The sequence below is a fragment of the Myotis nattereri genome, assembly GCF_964212035.1.
Source record: "Myotis nattereri genome assembly, chromosome: 9".
NCBI classification, from domain to species: domain Eukaryota; kingdom Metazoa; phylum Chordata; class Mammalia; order Chiroptera; family Vespertilionidae; genus Myotis; species Myotis nattereri.
Window position 1 is genome coordinate 2,022,824 of NC_138084.1, and position 10,143 is coordinate 2,032,966.

Below are 10,143 nucleotides of genomic sequence, written 5' to 3' on the forward strand. Positions count from 1 at the left end.
AGGATCCAAAACGAAGCCTGTCCATTCAGAAGCACGGGCTGGGCACGCTCCTGCATTTGCGGGAGCAGAAGAAAAAGAGACACAATTGATGTAGGAAAGTCACTTCCCCCCACGGCTCTGTGACCCCAGAACGAGGCAGGAACCCAGGGCGCGATGGGCTCCTCCCGGGACAATGCATCTCCCCCAAGTCCTCACTGGCGCCGGGTCACAGAGCACGCAGCGGAGCCCGGATGGAGCACAGGCGACCCCCCTGGTCAGTCTTCCCTTCACCAAGTACACCCAGGCCTCCCAAGAGTCCCCTGCTTTGCCCCAGTCACTGTCCCTGGATTTCCAAGACTCAGCTTTGCCCCTCAATAGAGCCTCACCTGCCTTAGCCTGGCTACTGGGGGAGGGAGCCCTTAGCGTCAGTCTCCACATCCTGCCCCGGGCCTCTGTCTGTGTCTCAGACCCCAAATCAACTTCACTGGGGTTTTCGCACCCGTTGTCATGGCTGCTTTCCAAACAATAACAATAAAAGACAACAAAGAAAAAAAGGGAAATTGCAAGTGTTGGCACGGATGTGGAGAATAGAGTCACTTGTGCATTTGGGGTGAGGACACAAGTTAGCGCAGCCCCTGATGTGCCTGCCTTTCTTGGACTTCCCAGACAATCAGGTCGCCTGCTCTTGACATAATTGGCCAATCAGATGTGACTGTCCTGAAATGAATAGCCAATCTGATGTGCCTTTCTTGATCTTCCCAGCCAATCAGGTCTCCTTCACTGAATTATTTGGCCAATCAGGTGTGGTTGTCCTGGGACAGTTGTTACTCGGGTCCGCCCTGCACCCCACCTGAGCTGTTCTGCAGCTCCCACTGTCTGGCTGGGAGCAGCGTTTCCCCTTCCTTCTCGCCACGCTGGGCCCTTGGTTTCCTGCCATATTTCTATTCCCTTTCCACCATCGGAGCCCGTCCCCCCTCACAATAAGACGCTGCCCTGCTCCAGCCTCACGCGGGCTCCTTTCCAGGGGCGCGAAGGCACCCCGAGGGTCAGGTGAGCGCTGTGCTGTGCGCACCCGCCTGCCATGCGCCCTGGCCCTGGCCGCTGGGCTGGCCGCTGGGCTGAGCTGGGCGGCGCACAGAGGGAAGCTGTGGGCAGCGTCGGGCGACTTATCGGCCTCGCCTCCTCCTTCCTGTCAAGAGGTTACAATTTTCAGAAACAAAAGTCACCCTCAGTGACAGCACGGAGCCCCTGCAAGATCTCCCCAAAGCGCTCCGCCCCGCGCACCCCCGCAGGCGGCCAGGGAGAGGCAGGGCCGCAGGGACACCGGGGTCTCCAGGACCAGCGCGAGGTCTCCCCGCGCGCGCTAAGCGGGTGCGTGTATCTGGGAGGGCGCCCTGCGTGTCTGCCCCGCCCCTGCCTCCCCCGGGCCCCTGCCCGGACCAGCCCGCGCTCTCGGACTGACGGACAGACGGGCCCAGTGGGTGCTTCGTACGCCGTGTCCCTGCCTGTGCCCACGGCTCATTAAGACCAGCCGGGCGCCGGCGCCGGGGGAGGGCGCACCACAGCCCAGCGCCAGGCTCAGCGGGTCCTGATGACAGAATTGCAGGCGCCCTCGCGTCCTCTCCACTGGTGTCCACAGGAGACATTAGCTCCCTTCTGAGCCATTAGGGTTCATTTCAGCTTCAAAGAGCTCGGCTCTCAGTGCCTCTGAGCCTCCCAGCCCCCCCCCCTTGCTGCACCCCCTTACTCCCCTATGCACCCTCCCCCAGCGGCTCCTCCCCGCTGCTCTGTGCCCAGCAGCTGCGCCAGAGAGGAAAGGCCCGGCTCTCTGGGGGCCTCGAGGCCACCCCGGGGCCTTGCTCCTTCCGGAAAACGGGTCCAAGCAGCTGCCTGTCCCGGGGGAGAGCGATGAGCGTGAACACGGAGCCCCGTCATCAAATGAGCACTGTTTTCAGGCCACGTGCACCCCGGGAGGGTGTGGGGCTCCCCCAGGCCAGGCCCCTCCTCCCCGACCCGGCCCCACTGGGGGTCCCGCATCCCCTCCGTACTCCCCTCCCCCCAAGCTGGCAGCTCCTGCCCTCTGGCATCACGTCACACGTGGCCCTAGAGGCACACGTGGCCCTAGAGGCTGTCGGAGGCCCTTGCTCTTCAGCCGCAGGCGCTGCCTCGGTGGGTGCAGCCCGAGGAAACGTGTCAGAAAGCCGCATGGGCTCCGGCCCAGGGGAAACGTGGTGTTTGCCAACGTGTGATTGTGTCCGTTCCTTTGCTGGGAGGATTCGCTATCACATGGCGGGCTCAGGGCGGAGGAGGCCCCAGAAAACATGAGAGGGGGGACATGCAGAGGCCCCGCTGGGCTGTGAGTGCAGGGGCTGGGGGTGCAGGGGCTGGGGGTGCAGGGGCTGGGGGTGCAGGGGCTGGGGGTGCAGGGTGCTGGGGGTGCAGTGACTGGGAGTGCAGGGGGCTGGGGGTGCAGGGGGCTGGGGGTGCAGGGGCTGGGAGTGCAGTGACTGGGAGTGCAGGGGGCTGGGGGTGCAGGGTGCTGGGGGTGCAGGGGCTGGGAGTGCAGTGACTGGGAGTGCAGGGGGCTGGGGGTGCAGGGTGCTGGGGGTGCAGTGACTGGGAGTGCAGGGGGCTGGGGGTGCAGGGTGCTGGGGGTGCAGTGACTGGGAGTGCAGGGGGCTGGGGGTGCAGGGTGCTGGGGGTGCAGGGGCTGGGAGTGCAGTGACTGGGAGTGCAGGGGGCTGGGGGTGCAGGGTGCTGGGGGTGCAGGGGCTGGGAGTGCAGTGACTGGGAGTGCAGGGGGCTGGGGGTGCAGGGTGCTGGGGGTGCAGGGTGCTGGGGGTGCAGTGACTGGGAGTGCAGGGGGCTGGGGGTGCAGGGTGCTGGGGGTGCAGGGGCCTGGGGGTGCAGTGACTGGGAGTGCAGGGGGCTGGGGGTGCAGTGACTGGGAGTGCAGGGGGCTGGGGGTGCAGGGTGCTGGAGGTGCAGGGGGCTAGGTGTGCTGGGGACACAGAGGGCTGGGGGTGCAGGGTGCTGGGGGTGCAGGGGTCTAGGTGTGCTGGGGGCACAGAGGGCTGGGGGTGCAGGGTGCTGGGGGTGCAGGGGGCTAGGTGTGCTGGGGGCACAGAGGGCTGGGGGTGCAGGGTGCTGGGGGTGCAGGGGGCTAGGTGTGCTGGGGGGCTGGGGGCGCAGGGGGCTGGGGGTGCAGGGGTTGGAGGTGCAGGGGCCTAGGTGTGCTGGGGTGCAGGGGCTGGGGGTGCAGGGGCTCTGAGTGCAGGGTGCTGGGGGTGCAGGGGCTGGGGGTGCAGGGGCTCTGAGTGCAGGGTGCTGGGGGTGCAGGGGCTGGGAGTGCAGGGGCTGGGGATGCAGGGGCCTAGGTGTGCTGGGGCGCAGGGGGCTGGGGGCGCAGGGGGCTGGGGGTGCAGGGAGCTGGGGACGCAGGGGGCTGTGTGTCATGGGGAGGGATGCCAGATTCACTCTCCACCAGACAGCGCTCTCAGAAGTCAGGCACAGGCCCGATTTCACCAGCCTCCTTTGTGAAATGTCACGGGCGGGAGCTATTGTCTTAGCTGGTTACCTCGCTGGCTGAGCGTCGGGTGGGGAATTAGGCCTTTCTATTTTCGATGTCCCCATTTCTCAAAATAGGAGACGTGCTGGCCCAGATCGCCACCCCCATCCCCCCACCCCCCGGCCCTGGGGTCTGAGCTGGCACCTGGCTTGCCTTCCAGCCCAGCTCAGAGCTTTGCTCACGTATGAGCCAGGGTCCAGGGCCCCATTGCATCCCCGGGACCCGGGGCCGGGCCAGGTAAGCGTCCATCCACCCCCACCCACCGGGCCCCAGAGCCTCAGAAGGAAGAGGCTGGCCAGCTTTCTCCTGTAGCCACTGAACGAGGCAGAAAGTACAGAATGCTCTCTCTTGTTCTTGTTGTTGTCCGCCCTCATCCAGGGTTATTTTCCCATTGATTTTTAGAGGAAGTGGAAGAGGAGGGAGAGAGAAAAACATTGAAGTGAGACACAGCTGTTGGCTGCCTCCCGCAGGCGCCCACCCGGGGCCGGCATCACACCTGCAGGCACTCCAGGGTCTCCTGCCAGCACTCACCTAAAGCCTTTCCCCAGTCGCAGGTGAACTCCTCTCGGGCTCATCTGAATCTGCAAGCGCATGTGGGCGAGCCCAAGTCGCACTCGAGGCCCGGGTGCCAGTGAGAGCAAACGGAAGAGAACTCTACCTTCGCCTCTGAGGCCAGCCCCGCCACCATCCCTCGGTTCTAGGCCGACCCTCTCTCAAAGTCACCGGCTTCCCGACACCTTCTGGAAGCTTCCCTGTCGGCCAGTGGCGTGCACAGGCGCTCTCACCCAGGCCCTCTGAGGGCGACCCACTTCCTCACCGGTTCTGGGACAAGCTGGGCTCCCCATTAATCACGGCGACCTCGCTCAGCGCCTCACCTTCATCCATCTTGGAATGGAGGAAGCTCCGGGCACCAGGCGCCCCCCCGGCCCCCCCCCCCCCGTCTTCCAGGCCTGAGGTCGGGGTGTGCAAGGGGCCCAAGGGAGGTGCAGTCCCCGGATGGGCTCCCCAAAAGGTCACACAATGACAGAGCCAGGACGCCACCCATGGTGACCACCAGTGGGGACACCGGGACACAGAGCTCGGCCTGTCCCGCGCTCTGAAAGCTGGGGAAACCAAGTCCCAGCCAGGCTGCACCTCCCCGTGGGGGTGGGCGCGGCGACAGGGCTGGCCCCAGCCCCCCTGGTGCTCTGACCTTGGGGTGTGGTCGGGGCCCCGCTAGTGAGGCCTGCTCCCCCTCACCGCACAGACACAGGGACACCCCCAGTCACACAGGCTCCCCGCTCCTCCTGGGCCAGGCTCACTCCGAGGGCGGCCGCACCCAGCACACGGCACGGCCCTCCCTTCCCCACGCGCCTGTGGGAGATGGCACTGCCCCCTGGCCGGCTGCTCAGTGGTTAGAGCGCCAGCCCCTGCACCGAGGCGTGGGGGATGTGATTCTCGGGCAAGGGCAGGGGGCCCCTGCAGGAGGCAACCAATCAATGTCTCTCTTTTTCTCTCTCTGTCCCTCCCTCCTCCTTCCCTCCATTCCACTCTCTCTACAAATCAATGGGAAACATCCCTGGAAGAGGATTAACAAAAGAGAGAAAATAAAGAAAAGAGCACTGCCTACCTTCCCTGCTCAGCCAAGTCCGGGCGGCCTCAACGCCAACCTGGTGTCAGGGCGACCCCTAGTGGCGGCTCCGAACCCCAGGCTGCTCCTCCCTGGGGCCTGGTGACCTTTGACCGGCGGCTCCCCACCCCCCTCCCCGTTCCAGTCTCGCCTCCAGGAGTCCCACGTTTTAGATCCCACACCTGCGTGAGCTCGCGTAGCCCTGTCCCTCTGCGTCCGGCTCCGTTCACTGAGCACAGTGTCCCCAAGGCCACCAGGCGGGGATGACCTTGGCCAGCACAGGCTCCGGCCGCTCCTCTGTGCCATCAGAGCCGGGCGAGGAGGCCGAGGCTCTGGTGGGCGACGTGCTCACCCAGGGTCATGGCCACACGGAGCGGCAGCCCTGGGACTCGAACCCAGGCTCCCCTAGTGCAGGGCCCACGTCCTCTCAGACCCGCAGCCTCCAGGCCCTGCTGGCCAACAGATGGACAAGGGCCAGACAAGGCTGCCGCTCCACCTGCCTGGGTGTGGCTCTTGCACCAAAGGACCAACCTGCCCCTCGTGGCCCAGCAGCCAGTGTTGGCCCCTTTCAGACCGAGCGGAAGGTTCCAGAAAGCTAGCACGCGGGCGGTCAGGCCCCTGTTCCAAAGGCACACTCGGGAGGACTCAGGTCGGGGGTGGGGGGTGAGGGGGTGCTTCTGCCTCTTTCATGACTATTGGGGGCCCAGCAGGAACCTGGGCGCGGAGGGGTGCGGCGCCCGCACACGGTGCCTACCTGCGGGCCACTCACTGGATCCGGATCAGGGTCCCGGTGACGTGAGCTGGCGGTTCTTCCGTGGGTCCCGGGGGTTCACTCCGTGTGTGGGCAGCTGGCGTCCGGCTCCCGGGCCTGTGCCTCCGTCACCGGCTGTACGACTGCTGCTGGGTGGTGGCTGCAGCCCCAGCACAAGCCTTTCCCAGCCCTGCTCCCCGGGTCCCACTGGCCCACGCGAGTCACCAGGCAGCGCACGGCGGCAGAGGGAGCAGCACCCCCCGGGGGCGGGGAGGACTCCCATCCACTGCGGCCGGCCGGCGGGTGCTCAGGGCTGGCGGCGGCCTCGCCCTCGCCTGTCTCCACGGGGCAGCGTCACCTGAGCCACCGGGGCCCCGCGTGGCGATGGATGGCTTCCTGGGAGTCTCCTCCCGGGGTAGCTGTCCCCCTGCACCCCCGGGATAATGCAGGTGCATCTGTCCCAGCTCCAGCCCAGGGCCTGGGGTGCTCAGTGAAACCGCTGTGGGAGCAACGGGCAATGAGACGGGATCTGAGGCTCCGGACCGCAGGGCACCGTTACAGCGCTTCTCAGAGCTGGTCCCCAAGCTGCAAGCTCACAGCTCGATTCCCGTCCAACACCCAGGACGCCCGCCGTGACCCCGAGATGCCTGCCATGACCCTGAGACACCCACCGTGACCCCAAAACACCCGCTGTGACCCTGAGACACCTGCCGTGACCCCGCGACACCTGCCGTGACCCTGAGACACCTGCCGTGACCCCGAGACACCCGCCGTGACCCCGAAACACCCGCCGTGACCCCAAAACACCCAGCGTGACCCTGAGACACCTGCCATGACCCCGCAGAACTGCCCTTAGACCATGGGCAGGTGCAGTCCTGGCCTCTCCTGTCACCACCCGGCAAGAAGCTGATGGGCATGGCGGGCCTGCTTCGCTCAGAAACTGCACACCTTGTCCTGCGCGTCAGGGCTGGGCCGCACAGGAGGGCCTGGTCCAGTTAGTTCTGGAGAAAGGAAGTCGTCAGGGCTGGGCCGGCCCAGTGGTTGAACCAGGAGGTCACCGTTTAATCCCCGGTCAGGGCACAGGCCTGGGTTGCCAGCTTGATCCCCAGTGGGGGGCATGCAGGAGGCGGCCAATCAATGATTCTCTCATCACTGATGTTTCCATCTCTCTCTCCCTCTCCCTTCCTCTCTGAAATCAATAAAAATATATTAAAAAATAAAATAAAACCACCGTACCCAGCTTACAATGACTCAGCAAATAATAACAATGGGTGATACTAGAAACGGTTAGCATTTATGGAGCGCTTACTACCCATAAGGCACTTGTCTAAGCCCTTTGTAGGACTGACTCTTGGACTCCATTGCCATTATTTTATTTTCCCCGTTTTACAGATGAAGACACTGTGCTGCATAGCAGGTTAGGGAGCTTGCTTATGGTCACACAGCAAGTCTGAACCAGGCTTCAAACACAGGCGGCCTGACTGCAAACCTGTACACGTATATATCATGAGCTCAGTGTTTGGGAAATGAGTGAGAGATGGATGGGTGGATGGAAGGGAGGGAGGGAGGGAGGCAAGGAGGGAGGGAAGAAGTGATGGGAGGGTGGATGGATGGATGGATGGTTGGTTGGATGGATGGTAGATGGCTGGTTGGATGGATGGATGGATGGATAAATGATGGATGGTTGGATGGATGGATGGATGTTTGGCAAGATGGATGGGTGAATGGTTGGTTGGATGGATGGTAGATGGATGGTTGGATGCATGGATAAATGATGGATGGATGGACGGGTGGATGAATGGTTGGTTGGATGGATGGTAGGTAGATGGTTAGATGGATGGATGGATGGATGGATGGTAGGTAGATGGTTAGATGGATGGATGGATGGATGGATGGTAGGTAGATGGTTAGATGGATGGATGGATGGATGGATGGTAGGTAGATGGTTAGATGGATGGATGGATGGATGGATGGATGGTAGGCGGGTGGTTGGATAAATGACAGGTGGTTGCTGGGTGAAAATAAAGAACAGAAGCGGTGCCTGTGGGTCGAATCCAGCCTGGCCCCCGCGTCCCTGAGCAGCAGCACTGAGGGGCACAGATGTGGCCGGGCTGGACCAGGGCTGCACCCAGGGCTGCAGGGCACCTGTGTGGTGGGGGCAGGCGCTGCCGTTACCATTACAGTCGGGCCAGGGAGTCCTGGTGGTGACAGATGACCCCAGCTGAGCCTCCCGCCCTCCCTCACAGCCGCTGTCCGGGCTGGAGCGCACGGAATCCCACAGCCTGAGACCTGGTCGGGCTGAGCTGGTGACTGTCCCTGGGGTCTGAGCTGCCTATGCATGCCCCCCACCCCCCCACGCCCCGGGCGGGCCTGGGAACCCAGCCCAGGTGAGGACCAGCTCTCCAAGGCCAGGAACCGGTTGGGGCCTGAGTTAGCTCTTGACCGCCATCTCTCGGTTGGCTGCTAACAAAGCCATTTCCGCATCTACTGAGGCAGTAACGGACATCAGGGTGACTGATGGCTGTGAGCTTCCTGGGAGGGGCAGCGAGGCTGGCAATTACACTGCCCTGGGAGCCCGCAAGCCGCCTGCTGGGCACCTGTGTGGGGGGCCCACTGCTGAGGAGCCCTAACTCCCTGGGGTATAAACACGGGCCGTTTTTCCAGTCTCTGCACCGTGAGGCCCTGCCTCACCCCTGCGCTTGCCCACAGCGGCCCTTACCCTGAGGACTGCTCTCCCCGACTCACCGCTGTTCGACGCTGTTACTCGGGGGTTGGCAAGGCCGGTCGCTGTGTGGTCTCTACACATCGGACTCCCCTGGGGCCCCGAGTGGCATGAACCCACAGGATGTGTCCCCGAGGCCCTGCTTACTCACTCACGGCCCGGCCGCGTGGCAGGGCCTCCCTGCTTAAGGCTGAGATCGCCGGGAGGCGTGGATGGGGGTGGTGGCGTTTGTCTCTCCATCCATCCTCCCACGCGTGGGCACTCCCGCCTCCGGCTGTCATAAGTGACGCTGGGGTGCAGGAGTCTGTTCCAGTCCCTCTCCCACTTTGGGGTGTGTTCCCAGAAGCAGGATGGCGGGGTCACGTGGTAGGTCCCTGTAAGCCTTTTGAGCGCCCCCACACGGTTCCCCACGGCGGCTGCCGTCTCGCATTCCCGCCAGCAGGGCCCGGGCTCAGTGTCCCCGCGTCCTTGCCACACCTGTCCGTGTTCCATAAAGCCACTCCCGCTGGGCGTGCGGGGGCCTCGCGCGGTGCAGAGGGCTGCCAGCCGAGGGCCGCTGCGGTCACACGGGCGTTTGTCAGCCGCTCTGGCCACGGGGTGGACGCAGGGAGCCTGGGGCCGGAGGCTGTGGCAGGACGCGGGAGAGCAGGCGTGTGAGAGCGCGGGATGCAGGGAGAACAGGCGTGTGAGAGCGCGGGATGTGGGGAGAACAGGAGTGTGAGAGCGCGGGATGCAGGGAGAACAGGCGTGTGAGAGCGTGAGATGTGGGGAGAACGGGCGTGTGAGAGCGTGAGATGTGGGGAGAACGGGCGTGTGAGAGCGTGAGATGTGGGGAGAACGGGCGTGTGAGAGCGTGAGATATGGGGAGAATGGGCGTGTGAGAGCGCGGGACGCAGAGAGAACAGGCGTGTGAGAGCGCGGGATGTGGGGAGAACAGGCGTGTGAGAGCGCGGGATGCGGGGAGAACAGGCGTGTGAGAGCGCGGGATGCAGGGAGAACAGGCGTGTGAGAGCGTGAGATGTGGGGAGAATGGGCGTGTGAGAGCGTGAGATGTGGGGAGAACGGGCGTGTGAGAGCATGGGACGCAGAGAGAACAGGCGTGTGAGAGCGCGGGATGTGGGGAGAACAGGCGTGTGAGAGCGCGGGATGCGGGGAGAACAGGCGTGTGAGAGCGCGGGATGCAGGGAGAACAGGCGTGTGAGAGCGTGAGATGTGGGGAGAATGGGCGTGTGAGAGCGTGAGATGTGGGGAGAACGGGCGTGTGAGAGCATGGGACGCAGAGAGAACAGGCGTGTGAAAGCATGGGACGCAGAGAGAACAGGCGTGTGAGAGCGCAGGATGTGGGGAGAACAGGCGTGTGAGAGCGCAGGACGTGGGAGAAAAGGTGTGTGAGAGTGCGGGATGCGGGGAGAACAGGTGTGTGAGAGCGCGGGACGCGGGAGAACAGGTGTGTGAGAGTGCGGGACGTGGAGAGAACAGGTGTGTGAGAGCGCGGGACGTGGAGAGAACAGGCG